The following is a 17,518-nucleotide window of genomic DNA, read 5'->3' on the forward strand; positions in this document are numbered from 1 at the left end:
TGCAGGCAGATTCTTTATCAGCTGAGCCACCAGGGAAGCCCATTTTAACATATATATTTAACATACATAGTTCATATTTAACGTTTCCTTAATTTTCCCAGTCATGTCCTTTAGAACTACTTTATTTTTGATCTAGGAATCAGACAAGGACTTCACATTGCCTTTTGTTATCATTTCTATTTTCTTTTCAATAAAATGGATGAGTTCTTTTTTTTTTTTTGTCTTTTATGACATTAGCATTTTTTGATGAGTTTGAGGCTGGTTGTTTTACAGAATGATCCTTAATCTGATTTGATTTTGTCTATTATTTTCTCATTCTTGGATTCAGATTAAACATTTTTGGTAATGTTGTGTTCTTCAGATTATAATACATTTATAGACATATGTCAGTTTGTCCCATTAGTGGTGATCAATTTAGTAAGGTAGTATTGACCAGATTTATTCATTGTAAAGCTATCTTTTTAACTTTATAATCATATTTGGGTGATAAATTGAGACTGCAAAGTCTGTCTTCCTACAAATTTTTACTTGATGGATTTAGCATAAAAAATGCTCAGTTTTGTTTCTATATAAAAATAAATAATCATAAAACTTAAGTGTTTACAAGCCTATAAACACTTGTATACATCTATACACATTTAGATTTTTTTGTCTTAAATGGAATTATGTGTACTTAAACCTTTTTAATAAATGATGAGCATTTAAAATAATGATATTTTTCTTATACTTGACATTTATATTATTAGTTTTTCTATCTCTTGATTGATCTTAATACATATTTCTTAAATAGTGCTTTTAGTGGCTCTCATAATTGTTCATTTAGGTTTAGCACACAAAAGAAAAGTTACTGTGTTGTATTATAAGTTTCATAATTTGAGCAGCTCTTAAGTTCATAAAATGTTTTGGACAATTGATCATGAGAGTTCAGTACAAGTTTCTTTTTACTTCTTTTCCTAATGTTAAAAGCAGCTTTGCATTATCAGGAAAGCTTTGTGCTGTAAATAATGGGAAAGACCATGAATTCAGAAGTGAAAGTTCAAAACTTAAGGATTATCTCTACCTGCATAAACACACACACACACGCCCCCCCAGCCCTCTGGATTTAGACAACCTATTACACTGTCCAATATGTGGTTCCCTTATACTTTTGAGAGTTGTTAAGGTCAAATGATCTATGTACATGAAACGTATGAAGAAGGGATATTCCAAACAATAAAGTGTCCTCCATATGTAAATTATTTGGGTAATCTATCTAACAAAGATTCAGTTAGCTGAGTTCTATATGAGATACTTGTTTAACCATCATCACTTCTATAATTGTTTTAATAAATTCTCTACTTCCCTGGTATTGCTTCTCAGAGTAGCATCAGAATGCATTGTGGTTATTATAATGGGTACACACTCAGCTGCTAATATTTGATAGCCGTTACTTAATGACTATCAGGAAAAAGGACATTTAAGTTATGTATTCTGAGAGGTTTAAGAACTATGTATATGTCCAGAACATGCCTAAGAAGAAATGAAAACGTCTAGAGATTACTAACTTCCATTTCCAAGTCTGAATAATAGTTTTAAAGATGATTTAAAGTGGTTTCTAACTGTATATTCACTCAGAAGAGAAGCTGTAGGTGTTGGAGAATTTATTAGTGAAACTTTTAATGGGAGAGGGTGGATGAAGGATAAGAATATTTACTGGTTCAGTGTCCCCTGCACCAAAGAATCCCCACCTGATCACATGACACATTGGGCTCTGGGGGGAGTCTGTGCCAGAAATGGCTTTGCCTTATGATGAGACAGAGGTGGAGAAAAGGTTGCACAATTTGTATTAACACTGTTAACCTGTGAGGGATGTGATGCACATGCTTACGTTTCTACCATTTAATTAGAACTCTTTGAAAGCAACAATTGTGTTTCTTTATATATATATTTTGATTCATGTACATGGACATACACATCTGTATTCACATACCCCATTCTCAGACTCCACACAGACACACATACACACAGTTAATATTATGCCACCATCATCACCAGTATTAAATTAGCCATTATGGATATACTTTGTAATTAGGTAACAAGTTACTTTTTCAAATTTCACCAATCCCTTCACTCACACCTTAGTGTCTCGTCACCAACCCTAAACAAACTCTGCAATAAGTAAGTCAAGATCTTTCTGCAGAAATCAGAAGGTGTTTATCTGTAATTCTTACAGTGATGGGAATTTTAAGGGAGAGGGTGAGTGGCTCTCAAATGGGGCTGGAGGATGGGGCAGGTTTTATCAGAATCTCTGTAGCTAGCATCTGCACACACAAGATATATATATATATATATATATATATATATGAAATCTACATTATTTAGGACATATTCCCTATGGTTATTTCATGTAGTATTATATAGAGTAGAATCTTCTTAGCAGGTGGGGACATATACCTCTAAGATGTACTTATTTGGCTTGGACATGTTGAAAGCTGGTTGTGGGACATCAGAATTTTATATATATTAAAGGGCTCTCTGGTTTTAAAAGACTGAGCAAACCTTAACTAATCAATGTGAAGTGGGTGAGTCCCTCTGTTTTGAAAACTCATTACTTTATCAGGGTATCAGCGTGACTAGGCCCTGAGAGGTAGGCTCATAAATGAAACTTGAGGGTAAGCCATAGCAGCAATGAATTCATAGAAACTCAGTCTTGTAATTTCCTCATGATCAAGTGGTCTGAAACCCAGGGATCTGGCATTGTGGTTAAGCTGCTTTGGAAACTAAATTGTGATCAGAAATAACCTGTTGATTTTCTCTGGGGGAGCATTGCCAAAGGTACCAAAGTTACTCCATGACCCAGTGCTCTGCATATTGTAAGTAGGCTTATGTGGAAAAAAAAAAAAAAAGGTTTGTGTGGTCTGGTGAGCGTGGATTTAGACCAGAGTTGGATGAATCAAATATTCAATGGCATAAGATTAAGGCAATCTGATACATCCATTTCAAGTGGATTTTCACATACATGGATCCATTTCATAAAGATGATATCATGAGTGGTACAAAAAATATTCATGGTCCGTTGACTATAGTACCGCACATTCATCTCCACACCTGGGCCAGTCTTACACCTGGGATTGAAAGACCAAGTCTAAAGACACAAATTCCTCACCATTGTGAGCACTTAAGTACAGTCAACATTTACATTTGCATTCTTCTTTTTGTCTGTTTCTTTGGCTATCTAATCCTTCTTCCGAGTGAAACAGTTCTCTTTTCACCACAGTAAAAGACAGAGTCTACCTCTTGGGTCTTCTTGACCTGAAAGTGAGCAACTTCCCATGTCTATGCTGTGTTGGCCTAAGTGGTTAATTATCAAAGGTCAAATGTACAACCCTTCCAATTCCTATTTTTTAGAACCTCAAGAAACACATAGGTGGCTCAGTGGCAAAGAATCTGCCCGCCAGTGAAGGAAATGTGGGTTCAGTTCCTGTGTTGGGAAGATCCCTTGGAATAGGAAATGGCAGTCTGCTCTAGTACTCTTGCCTGAGAAATCCCATGGACAGAGGAGTCTGGTGGGCTATAGTACATGGGTCACAAAGAGTTGGACACAACTAAGCCATGGCACATTCCTGCAAGCAACACCTAAGCACTGCTAACAGCTAGGTGTAACATTCAGTGATTCCAAGGCCAGATATTTCTCTAGGCATTGAGAAGAGGGGAATAGTGATTCTGGTGCCCAAAGCATTGAACTTTCACGTAGAGAGGCTCAAGCCTAGGGAATCCAGGATAACTTAAGTTCTAGAAACCATTCACCTGAGGGTTCTCCTTTATAACTACCCCCCCAAAAATTTTTTTTTGAGTTGCAAAGTTGCTTCACACTGCGTCTTCTTGGAGGCAGGTGGTGAGAAGTGAGGCAATTTGCCTTGAAAGTCTCTACAATCCATTTAGAAACAGCAGCACAAAAATCCTATGATCATCTCCCCCCTGCTAGCCTGAAATGTCAGCCCTGTGGGAAGCTGGTAGGTGTTCCTGCTATCAGTGAAAGCACCACCTCTACATCCGTATCTTTCAGAGCACTTTATTCACCATACATCCTACGTAAACTGTTGGATTTGACAAGGAGGGGTTGTCGAAGGCAGACTACTGGGAAGGGGCTATGTTGGCTTGAATTTGGCACCAATCTCTCACACTTGACAGCTCAAGTACAAGATTGTGGATGAGCTATAGGACCTATGAGCCTCCTCAGTCAGCAAGCACAGGCCCTAAGTCACATTTAATTCAGAAAGCCCTGACAGCCCTGCATAAAACGGAAGCAGTAAAATGGAGAGGTAGGAGCTGCGTGCAAGAGGAGCCATTTAAGTTATTTCCTCCTTACTGGAGTTCCGGAAAATAAGAACCAGGATGATATAGACTAGGGTACATCATGAAGAGATCTGCGTTAGCAATTTAAAGAAAATTGTCTAAATGTTAAGCCTGGATGACATGATTTTTTATAGCTAAAAGGGGAGTTAGTGGAGTCAGAGCTGTCTAAAATCCTTCATCTTTTACCCTAAATTGTACATATCTGTGGAAAAAGAAATGGCAACCCACTTCAGTATTCTTGCCTGGAGAATTCCATGGACAGAGGAGCCTGGCGAGCTGCAGTTCATGGGGTCACAAAGTGTCCGACACGGCTGAGCGACTTTCACTTGCTATACATTATATATCTATTTGCTGCTTTTGTTTAGTCACTCAGTTGTGTCTGACTCTTTTGCAACCCCATGGATTGTAGCCTGCCAGGCTCCTTTGTCCACGGAGTTTTCCAGGCAAGAATACTGGAGTGGGTTGCCATTTCCTCCTCCAGGGGATCTTCCCAACCCAGGGATCAAACTGGTGTCTCTTATGTCTCCTGTATTGGCAGGCGGATTCTTTGCCCCTGAGACATCAGGGAAGCCCATCTATATCTGCATTGCTATATAAACAAAACCATCTAAAATAAAGAGAAAGTAAAGAATTGAAGCAGTTTTATATAGTGAATAGAACATTAGATTTGGAAGCACTTATATGTGAATCGACTCTGACACTTTCTGGCTGCCTGGGATAATGACCAAGGTATTTAACTTCTTTAAATCCCATCTTTAATTCTAAAATGGCAAAATTAAGCCTTTACCTATGGTATTAATAATCTCTGGCCATAATAATTCTGCATAACAAATCATCCATGACTCTGGGGCTTTGCAGATGATTCTGCAGGGTTCGACTGACGTTGGCCGAGTTTGCTCATGCGTCTTCTGTGAGCCACAAGTTGGCTAAGTGATTTTCCTGGCCATGTGTCTGACTCTCTGATGTGCCTGACAATTGGCTGGAGCTTGGCTGATTCTAAATGATCTCAACTAGAGTTACTCAACTCTACTCCATACGTCTCATCTTCTAGGGTGGAGGTCAGCAAACTATGGCTCATTGGCCAAATTCTGTCCATGGGTTGTTTCTGTAAATAACAAACATTATCATACATATTTCCATAAATTTGTTCATTGGAATGCAATTGTGCTCATTCATTTCCATATTTTTTGTGGCTACTTTCAGGCCACAAAGACAGCTTTGAGTAGTTGAAGAGTCACAATAGAGGCCATGTGGCCAACAAAACGAAAAAGATTTACTATCTGGTCTTTTACAGAAAAAGTGTGCTGACTCTTGCTCTCGTAGGCTAGCCTAGATGTGTTATCATGGCCACGGCAAACAGTAAGAAATAAAATGAAAATGCATAAACACCTTTTCAAAATTCTGCAAATATCAGATTGGCTGATATGCTATTGGCCAAAGAAAGTCATATGCATGACTGCAGAATTAAAGTGCTGGGACACAGACTCAGTCTATTAGAAGAATAGCAACATCATGTGGCCAAGGGACCTGGATGCCTGAAGAGATGAGGAATTTAGTCTATTTATGCAATCAATCTACCATACCTGCCCACTTTAGGGTACTATTATGAGGGGTTCAAGTCAGACACATGTAAACTCTACAAAAGTATGTGATTAAAACAGCATTCATTCTAGTGCACCCTAATTTTATCATATTAGTGGTTATAACCTGTTATATACTTGGTGTGATAGGAATAGTTATAGCTAACTATTTGGTATGTGAACTTGGCCTTCTTGCTCTCATTCGCAATGTGCTCCTTGAGGGGACAGATGGGACAAGGAACAAATATTTGGATAGCCTTTTTGCCTCTATAATCAAGTTGGTTCCCAAACGGTGCCCAGTCTGTTCTCTTGAAATTATCATCTGCACCCTGCTCCCAACCAAGTGTTTCATCAAAATTAATCAAGTTCTGATTATTGGTGCATTGAGTGTAGCACAGACAACATTACTGGCACAGATTTCTGTGTTAGTATTTGCTGGAATCATTGTATTTTATCTTTCTATGGATTGAATTAATCATGAAAATAAAGGCTGTACTAAATCCTTGTCTGAGCTATGTCTATAACTTGAGAGCTGATGGAATGTAATTTACTTTTTTTTTATAACTCATCTTTCATGACAATATAGTGTGGAGAACCAAGAACTGGTTCTAATCATAGCTTCCCATTGGCTTGCATGAGACACAGGCAAATCACCTACTCTTTCTCCATGTTTTCACATTTAAAATCAAGGGATTAAGTTAGAAAAATATTTAAAACAGTCTCTGATTCTAGAAATTCTGTTTGTTCTCAAGGCAAGTGTTGGTATCCTCCTTTTCCAGTGAGAAAATATGAATAGAAAGTTATGGGAATAATTATGGTAGGAAGCTTGTAGCCTCTAATAATGGGGTCAAAGCTAGATTTGTGTGTTAAGTAGCATTTTGTGGTTAGTGTCTTAGGATAATAATCTTTAAATTAATTTTCTCTGAATCATGATTGTGATGCTACCAAATTCAAAGGGTTGTGTGTTAATTTCAGAAAAAAGAAATGCACTGAGTTACCCCCACTTTGGGGCTTCCCTGCTGGTTCAGATGGTAAAGAATCTGACTGCAATGTGGGAGACCTGGGTTCAATCTCTGGGTCGGGAAGATCCCCTGGAGAAGGAAATGGCAACCCACTCCAGTATTTTTGCCTGGAGAATCCCATGGACAGAAGATCCTGGTGGGCTACAGTCTTTGGGCTCGCAGAGAGTTGGACATGCTGAACAACTAACACACATACACACACATCCTTACTTTAAGATTTCCTTCTATTACATTTTCTTCAGACATTGAACGTGCTGTCACTTAAGTAGATCAGTCACTAATAGTAGTGACTGTGGAACAAACAAATAGGATTCAAGAAGAAATGAAGTAGAGTTTCTTGATCTTTTTTCACCCTGGGCTCCCTGAATCTTGACTCTAAGAGTTAGTTTCTACTTAGTTCAAATATTTATATGCAAAATAGATATTTTATGTATATTGCTTAATTTATCATGAAAGAAGTATATACTGAGAGCCTCCTATGTGCCAGGTTCTGTTCTAGGCATTTGCTATACATCAGTGAATAGACACACATTTTGCCTTCTAGTGGGAATTCTTTAATTTGGGAATTGTAAAGAAAGCAAAAAGATTTGTGGAACTGATTGAACCCATACTATCATAAGAATTTTCTATGCCAGTGGTAGTTCACTAGGGCCTGTGGGTCCAATCTGGTCTTCTACTTGTTTTTTTGGCTTACAAGCTAAAAAAATTTTTTCTTCCTAATGAACATTTGCAATAAATCTGATGATAGGGAACATTAACCTTGAATTCCACTTTGGCAAAATGTTATCCTCTGAATAAAATTTCCTTCTCACTAGTAAATCTGAATTACAAAAACGAAGTTGTTCTCTATCATTATTTTTTTTTAATTTCATTTTTATTTTTTGAATAAAAGATGTGGAAATTTATTTTTTTATTTGTTATATAAGTTCCTAAGTTCCTACATAGCATGATTGATTTTGCCTTTTAGCTCAGAAAGTCTAGTATTTACTATCTGGCCTTTTTACAGAAAAAGTTTGTCAATGCCTAATCTATACAATTGAATACAAAGAATATGAATGGATACAGGAATTTTTCTAGTTCTTTTTCACTAAATAACTTAATTTAATCAAAACAACTTTAAAAAGCTTTATTTCAGCATCATTTCATATTTAGATTATTATCTATCTTTGTTCTAAATTATTATGTCCTCTATGGTATGGTATATGCTGGAATATTTGGTAATCTTATAAGCAATTGTTTTCTTATTTGTTAAAGGATTGAGATATTGTTAATTGACCTCTGTGAAAACAAAGCTTTTCATTTTGTGTATGGTTTCTTTGCCGTACAAAGCTTTTAAATTTCAGTCTCACTTGTTTATTTTTCCTTTAATCTTCATTACTCTAGGAGGTGGATCCAAAAAGATACTGCTGTGATTTATGTCAAAGAGTGTTCTGCCTATGCTTCCTTCTAAGAGTTTTATAGTATCTGGTCTTACATTTAGGTCTTTAATCTATTTTTCAAAAAAAAGCAAAAACAAAAAGACAACCCACAGAACAGGAGAAAATATGTATAAATGAAGTGACTGACAAGGAATTAATCTCCAAAATATAAGAATATCTCAAACAGCTCAATACTAAAAACAGTCCAATCAAAAAGTGGGCAGATCTAAATAGACATTTCTTCGAAGAAGACATTTGTTGTTGTTATTCAGTCACTAAGTTGTGTGTGACTCTTTGCAACCCCATGGACTACAGCACACCAGTCTTCCCTGTCCTTCAGTATCTCCTGAAGTTTGCTCAAACTCATGTCCATTGAATCAGTGATGCTATTCAAACATCTCATCCTCTGTCGTCCCCTTCTCCTCCAGCCCTCAATCTTTCCCAGCATCAGGGTCTTTTCCAGTGAGTCAGCTCAAGTGACTGAAGTATTGGAGCTCAGCTTCAGAATCAGTCCTTCCAATGAATAGGGAATGGCAAACCACTCCTGTATTCTTGCCTCAAGAATCCCATGAACAGTGTGAAAAGAAGACATCCAGATGACAAAAAAGCACTTAAAAAGATATGCAACATTGCTAATTATTAGAGACATGCAAATCAAAACTACAATGAGGTATCATTTCACACCAGTCGGAATGGCCATCACCAAAAAGTCTACAAACGATCAATGCTGGAGAAGGTATGGGGAAACGGAAACCTCCCACATCACTGGTGGAAATGAAAAGTGGTACAGTCACTGTGGAGAACAGTTTTTTAAAAAATCAAAAATATATGATCCAGCAATCTCACTCCGGGGCATATATCTGAAGAAAACCACAACTTGAAAAGATACATGTACTCCAGTATTCATTGCAACACTATTTACAGTAGCCAAGATATAGAAGCAACCTAAATGTCCATCAACAGAGAAATGAATAAGGAAGATGTGATACATGCATATAATGGAATATGACTCAGTAACTGGACATGGAACAACAGACTGGTTCCAAATAGGAAAAGGAGTACTTCAAGGCTGTATATTGTCACCCTGCTTATTTAACTTATATGCAGAGTACATCATGAGAAACACTGGGCTGGAGGAAGCACAAGCTGGAATCAAGATTGCCAGGAGAAATATCAATAACCTCAGATATGCAGAAGACACCCCCTTTATAGCAGAAAGTGAAGAACTAAAGAGCCTCCTGATGAAAGTGAAAGAGGAGAGTGAAAAAGTTGGTTTAAAGCTCAGCATTCAGGAAACTAAGATCATGGCATCTGGTCCCATCACTTCATGGCAAATAGATGGGGAAAGAGTGGAAACAGTGGCTGACTTTATTTTTCTGGGCTCCAAAATCACTGCAGATGGTGACTGCAGCCATGAAATTAAAAGATGCTTACTCCTTGGAAGAAAAGTTATGACCAACTCAGACAGCATATTAAAAAGCAGAGACATTACCAACAAGGGTCCATCTAGTCAAGGCTATGGTTTTTCCAGTGGTCATGTATGGATGTGAGAGTTGGATTGTAAAGAAAGCTGAGCACCTAAGAATTGATGCTTTTGAACTGTGGTGTTGGAGAAGACTCTTGAGAGTCCCTTGGACTGCAAGGAGATCCAACCAGTCCATCCTAAAGGAGATCGGTCCTGGGTGTTCATTGGAAGGACTGATGTTGAAACTGAAACTCCAATCCTTTGGCCACCTGATGCGAAGAGCTGACTCATTGGAAAAGACCCTGATGCTGGGCAAGATTGAGGGCAGGAGGAGAAGTGGACGATAGAGGATGAGATGGTTGGATGGCATCACTGACTCGATGGACATGGATTTGGGTGGACTCTGGGAGTTGGTGATGGACAGGGAGGCCTGGTGTGCTGCGGTTCATGGGGTCGCAAAGAGTTGGACACAACTGAGCGACTGAACTGAATTGAACTGAACTCAGTAACAAAAAAGAATGAAATAATGCCATTTGTAGCAACATGGATGGACCTAGAGATTATCATACTAAGTGAAGTAAATCAGAGAGAAAAACAGATATCATATGATATCACTTACATGTGGTATCTAAAAAAATGATACAAATGAACTTATTTATAAAACAGAAGCAGATTCATCGACTTTGAAAACAACCTTGTGGTTGCCAAAGGGGAAAGGTAGGGGAAGGGATAAATTAGGAGTTTTGAATTAACGTACATTCACTGCTATACATAAAGTAGATAATCAACAGGAACCTACTGCATAGCATTGGGGAACTCTCCTCAGTACTCTGTAATAACCTGTATGTCAAAAGAATCTGAAAAAGAATGGGTATATGTATATGTAGAACTGAATCACTTTGCTCTACACCTGAAACTAACACAACATTGTAAATAAACCATTCTCTAATATAAAATAAAAATTAAATACAAAAAACTGAACAACAACCAAAGAACAGCTTATTACCAGTATGTTTTGAGTCTGTATGTGTTCTCCTTGGTAGTGGCATTTACTCTCTGAGATAAGAGCTCTTTTTAAAAAAATTCTATTGAAGTGTAGTTGATTTACAAGGTTGTGTTTAATTTCTTCTGTACAACAAAGTGACTCAGTTATGTTGTGCTGAGTCCCTCAGTTCTGCCCAAATATTTGCAACCTCATGGACTGTAACCTGCCAGGATCCTCTGTCCATAGAATTTCCCAGGCAAGCATACTGGGATGGGTTGACATTCAGTTATATGTATATGTATATATATATATATATATATTCCTTTTCATAATCTTTTCCACTATGGTTTATCACAAGATATTGAATATAGTTCCCCGTGCTATACAGCGGGACCTTGTTGTTTATCCATCCTATTCATAATAGTTTGTATCTGTTAATCCCACACTCTCAGTCCTTCCCTCCCTTCCCCCTCACCCTTGGCAACCACAAATCTGTTCTCTATGTCTGTAAGTCTGTTTTTGTTTAGTAGATATATTCCTTTGTGTTGTATTTTAGATGTCACATAAGTGGAATGAGTGATCACGTGTAAGTGATATCATATGGTATTTGTCTTCTGAGATCAGTGTTCTTGATGTTACTCTGATGGATATTGACGTTTTAAAGCCCCTTTGGCTGGAAGAGTCTCCTTTTGCTTGGAGTAGATGAATAGGAGGGCCTGGCAACCCATTCCAGTATTCTCGCCTACAGAATCCCTGTGGACAAAGGAGCCTGGTGGGTTACAGTCTATAGGATTGCAAAGAGTCAGACACGACTGAAGTGACTTAGCACAACGCACACAAATATATAGAAATTATGATGCTTCCAATGTAACTCCATTACATCACTCACTTCTCAAAAATGGTAGTTAAAATCATTAATGTTTCATCATTTCATACCCTATGCCAAGGAATTTACACTAACAGAGAGCAGAATAAGCTAGGCCAAATGAAACTGAACAGAAAACTCAGAAACAGTTGATGAGATCTAATTTAACATCTTTGTTTTTTCCTGGGACATTTATGCTCATGGTAGTGATTTTATATTGCATACATATAACATAGTCACAGTTATTGCTTTTAGAATTGCTCCTAGTTTCTTTGATGGATTTAAATTTATCACTATTTTATGGAGAAATAGTATACTGCTCCTCTAGGAAAAGCATGACTGCTCCGCCACACAAATGTGAAATTTTCTAATTAAAAAATTACCCCAAACTCTTTATCAAAACCAATGACCATTATGTTTAGAATTCTGAGTTAACATTTTAAAGTATGTTTCAAAATATGAATGAGAAAAAAAATATGAATGAGAAAAATTACACAGATTTCCATTTTTAGGAATCTATTCCAAAGATACATGGATCAAAAATATAAAAGAATTTATGGGACTTCTTTGGTGGTCCAGGGGTTAAGAATCTGCCTGTCAGTGCAGGGCATATGGGTTCAATCCCTGATCTGGGAAGATTCCACATGTCGAGGGATAACTAAGTCTGTGCCCATGAGCCGTAACTGGAAGCCTGCACGCTCCAGAACCTGGTCTCCGCAGACAGAGAAGCTCCCACGATGAGAAACCCGCTCACCACAACTAGAGAGTCGACCCCAAGCCCCACACCTACAGAAAGCCCGTGCACAGAAACGAAGGCCCAGTGCAGCCAAAAATCATCCATCAGTAAATAAATATTTTAAAAAAGTACTTGTGAACAAGCCTGTTCATTGAAGTACCATTTGTAGTAGCAAAGTACTGCAAATAATTCAAACTGATTGGGCTTAGAATCAACATTTCATTTCTAAAAATGTGAGGTATTAACTGATTTCACATACCCACATCACAGCACTGTAACTAATGTTAGAACTATTCAATTAAATATCATCTGCAAATAAAATATAAGGTTTAAATATTTAAGAGATCTAGTATTCTCATTAAAGATAAACAAAATAGCAAAAGCATAATAAAGATTTTTTTCAACTTAAAAAAATACTTATTTGTACATGTTGCTTCTCTACCAGGTGATTCTTCTTTTCATCATCTAGATTAGTTAACACACTGGACTTATATACAGCTGGACAGAATAAACTATCTTTTCAGTGCTGTTTCCTTCGACAATTTTACTTTCAGTTGCTTAAGGATTATCAAGCCACCACTGTCAACAAAACGAAATATTCTTCTAAATAGTTTTTCTTTAAATAAATTAAAAAAAAAACTATTTAATGAGTGATATTATCTGGAAGTTCACACAGAAACAGAGAGAGGCAAACGAGAGCAGGGCACTGACACTAAGGAGACCGGGCTTGGTGACCTACAGCCAAAGCTTCCGGAGACTACAGCGAGTGCCCACAGCCCGGACGGCGTGCTAACACTAGTGAGTTCTGCAGCAGTGCTCCGGGCACACAACTGGTCACACCACAATGGACAGAACAGGACAGTCTCAGTCTCCTACTAAAGTGCAAGATGCCAAGTCAAGAAGCAACTATTCTCCAAGCCATGTCTACAACCAGCTTCCGTGGTTCGCGCTGTCAGGAGCGCGGCCAGCGCGTCTTGGGCACGTTATGTCAGGGTGGCACTGGAATGTCTGTTTTCAGTTTTTTTCAGTGGGGTGGGGGGAGGGCAAGCTGGATTTACAAGTCACGACTGGACTGAACTGGCCTTTTAATCTTTCCACTCTATCATGTAAGTAGCTGCTTTCTTGTCCTGCCTATCCTTCAGGCGTCCCTAACGCTCACCCTGAAGATGGTAGAAACAAACACACAATCTTCGAGTTTAGAAGTTGATCCTGACACTGACATGAAGGCGAACGTTGATTTCATGCAAACGAACAGTTACAGAGGTGGTGATTGGAGAAAACCGTTCCCCAGATTGTAAGAGTTAACTGAAGATATTGACACAATTAAAAAAAATCAGTAAAGGAATGTATATAATATTGCTCTTGTGTTTTACAGTAAGATTTGTTGCTCTCAGACTGTGTAAAACAAGATTTATTCATGTTTTCTGCATATTAAAAAAATCTTATTGTACCAATTGGTAAACTATTAAATCCCTATAAAACTAAAAAAAAAAGAAAAAATACTTAAAAGTGTACTTGTGAACAAGCCTAGTCACTGAAGCACCATTTGTAATGACAAAGTACTGCAAATAATTCAAATACCAATAAGGAATGGTTGAATAAACTATAATGTGTGCACACAATGGATTATTATGCAGGCATAAAATGAATGAGAAAAATTCAGTGTTACTATGGAATAATCTCCAGGACATAAGAAAATGTGTGTGATTATAAACCAATGAAAAGACAAAGACAAACCATAAAGTTTAAAAAGTATATTAATAGCTAAATATAAGAAGAGGAGGGAATAGATGGAGGAGAGAGAGATAGAAGCTATTCTTTTAATTTCCTTTACTTCAATTCTTTTAACTTTCTTTGTTTTGAAGATGCAACTTTGGGAATGTAAATGTTTTACATAGTAAAAAGATTAGACACAAAATGGAATTCCTAAATATTGAAAGCAAAAAGAAAAGAAATTTCAAAGTGTATCCTATTGATGGTACAACCTTTCAGAGAGAAATTATTCCAGGTGACTTGATTGTACATCCCCAGTGGGACAAAGTTTAAAAAAAGGGAAAACTCTCTTCAGTAATGATATAATTGGTGGTAGTGTTTATTTTATTCTAAGACCTTCATATACATAGTATGGATAAAGGAAATAAATAATTGTATTTATGTCATTGAAACCAGGGTTTGGGGCACGGCCGAGAGTGAACTAGATATGAAATCAGCTAGGTTATGTAAAAACCCTCTATTTCTAAATTTGTATTGGAAGTATTAGTTTGAAGTTATGATGTGTTTTATCTAAAACAAAACAAAGATGATATTTTCTATCTCTCGCCACTAAAAAGGACTAGCAGCCATATGTAGGAAATGCAAAATGAATCTTGTCACATCAGAAAATAAGAATACTATTCAAGACTATTAGCATCATCTCTAAAGGAATTGGGGGCCTAAGTGCATTGACTCCCTTAACAAAAGGAGGATGACTTAAGTATTAGTAAGTGTAATAATTGCAATAAATTGTAAGACATCAAAGATTTCTTAATGTGTTAATAAAACACATATATATACATTTACACACAGATGTGTACCTATATATGGTCTTCCCAGGTGGTGCTAGTGGTAAAGAATCTGCTTGCCAATGCAGGAGATGTAAGAGACACAGGCTCAATCCTTGGGCTGAGAAGATCCCCTGGAGGAGGTCATGGCAACCCACCCCAGTATTCTTGCCTGGAGAATCCCCGTGGAGGCCTGGCAGACTACAGTCCATAGAGTCACAAAGAGTTGGACACGACTGAAGTGATTTAGCACGCATGCACAAGCATATACAATATATATAGGAGGTCACATATACATATAAAATAACCAAGCACTTATCTTGTCTCTCCTATGCAAACTGTACCTCAGCATGAACAATTGCTTATGAGGGAAAAATAGCTCTTAAAAGCCTACCAGCTAAGAATTAAAGAAATAAGTTATCTTTTTAACACCTTAAAAATTACTGGATCTAAGCAACTATTATCAATGACTGCTAACATTACACACACACACACACACAAAGACAACCAGGGATTGTCTTTTTGAAAACAAATTTATAGAAAATATAAAGGACAAAAATCACCATGAGGATAAATCCAGAAAAATGTAGACTGAGGAAAACTTCATAGGATGAACCATGCATTTCTTCAACAAAAGCTTGAAGAGAGAGAAAAGAAAAAGAGAGACAGACAGACATATGGAGACAACTTAAAGATTCAAAGAAATTTGAGAGATTTATCATCTCTTTATGTATGGATGTCGTTTGGATTTTAATTAAAAAAACAAGCTAAAAACAAAGTGAAAATTATAAAAAATGGGGAAATGGAAGCATGATTGAATATTTGATAAACTCTGCTCAATGTTATGTGCCAACCTGGAAGGAAGAGGGGCTTGGGGAAGAATGGATACATATATGTGTATGGCTGAGTCCCCTCACTGTTCATCTGAAACTATCACAACATTCTTCTTCAGCTATACTCCAGTACAAAATGTTTCCAGTATTAAAAAAATAAAAATTAAATTTAAAAGGAGCTGTTTTAGAAATTTCAAAGATTATCATGTTATTGAATGTACAAAAAAAGTCTCCATCTTTTAGAAAAATATTTAAAGATGATGTGATAGCATCAAAACTCAGGGATGGGTTAGAGAGAGACACGAAGGTATCAAGTATCAAGGAAGCAAGTTTGGTCATGAGTTGTGAACAGTCGAAGCTGAGTGATAGGTACATAGAGAATTATTATACTGTTTTCTCTGCTTATATTTATATTTAAAATGTATTAAAATAAAATAGTAAAACACAGTGGGTAGCAGCGAGCAAATTCTTCTAAGACCTAGAACTATGGCTTATCAAAACCTAAATGAGTTGCAGTTGCCTGTTGAACTAATACTTTAACAATATTTTGTCCTCTAGAGAGGAAAATATATCTAAGCTGAAGTGTATTAGTGGGTACTTGTGATTATCATTTTTATAAATAAAACTTTTCATTTTATATTTATTTTAATGTGTGTTTTACATAGTTATTTATTTTTTGGTCATGCTGCACAGCTTGCAGGATTTTAGTTCCCCAATCAGAGATGGAACCCATGCCCCCAGCATTGGAAGCACAGAGTCTTAATCACTGGATCACTGGGGAAGTCCCAAAACTTTAGATTATTTTCCAAGTGTGGAGTAGTGAAAGTATTAGTCGCTCAGTCATGTCTAACTCTTTGGGACCCCACGGGGTGTAGCCTCTGTCCATGGAATTCTCTAGGCAAGAATACTGAGTTGGTAGCCATTCCCTTCTCCAGGGGATCTTCCCAGGGATTGAACCCAGCTTTCCCACATTGCAGGCAGAATCTTTACCATCTGAGCCACCAGGAATTTCTCCTTTAAAGTTTTTGTTAAGATGTTGCCATGTGGGGCCAATGTTTTGATGTAATAGACTCTGTGTATGTCTGTATATATATAATGGAGATAATGTTTTTGAAATTTGCTCACAAATAATACAATCTCTCTTTTAAACCATGCTTTTTTGTGTGCCATTACTGCATGTCTGAGTTTTTATCACTCCAAGAAAGAGGAAAGTAGGCACCTGCTAGAAAAAAGAGGCTCAGAAGTAGGAAGAGGACAAATCTGACAGGTGAATTCCTCCTGGAACAGGGGCAGGAAGTAAAAATGCTTCTGGTGCAAAAAGGAAGGAGTTCAGAGAGACTGGATGTGGGATTGGGGTGCTACTGGGATCCCCTGAGGGAACTACACACCTCTGGGCTTTATGAGAAGGCCTATGTCGTTGGTTTAATAGTGCCCAACCCTGAGATGTTCTAACCCCTGGAACTTATAAATATGACCTTATGTGGACAAAGGGTTATTGCAGGTATAATTAAATTAATGATCTCAAAATGAGATTATTCTGGATTAGGATGAGATTTAAAACCAATGGTAAATCCTCATAAGAGATAAGAAGGGAAAAGAGACACAGACATAGTACATCCTCTACATACACATCTTCAAGCTGCAAACTTTCAAAGATATGAACATGCATTCCATCAATGTCAGGTGTGAGTGAAATTGTAGCTTACCCTCCATCTCCTACGACTGACAATCCTTCAGCT

Source organism: Cervus elaphus, chromosome 22, assembly GCF_910594005.1.
Source record: "Cervus elaphus chromosome 22, mCerEla1.1, whole genome shotgun sequence".
Lineage (NCBI taxonomy): Eukaryota > Metazoa > Chordata > Mammalia > Artiodactyla > Cervidae > Cervus > Cervus elaphus.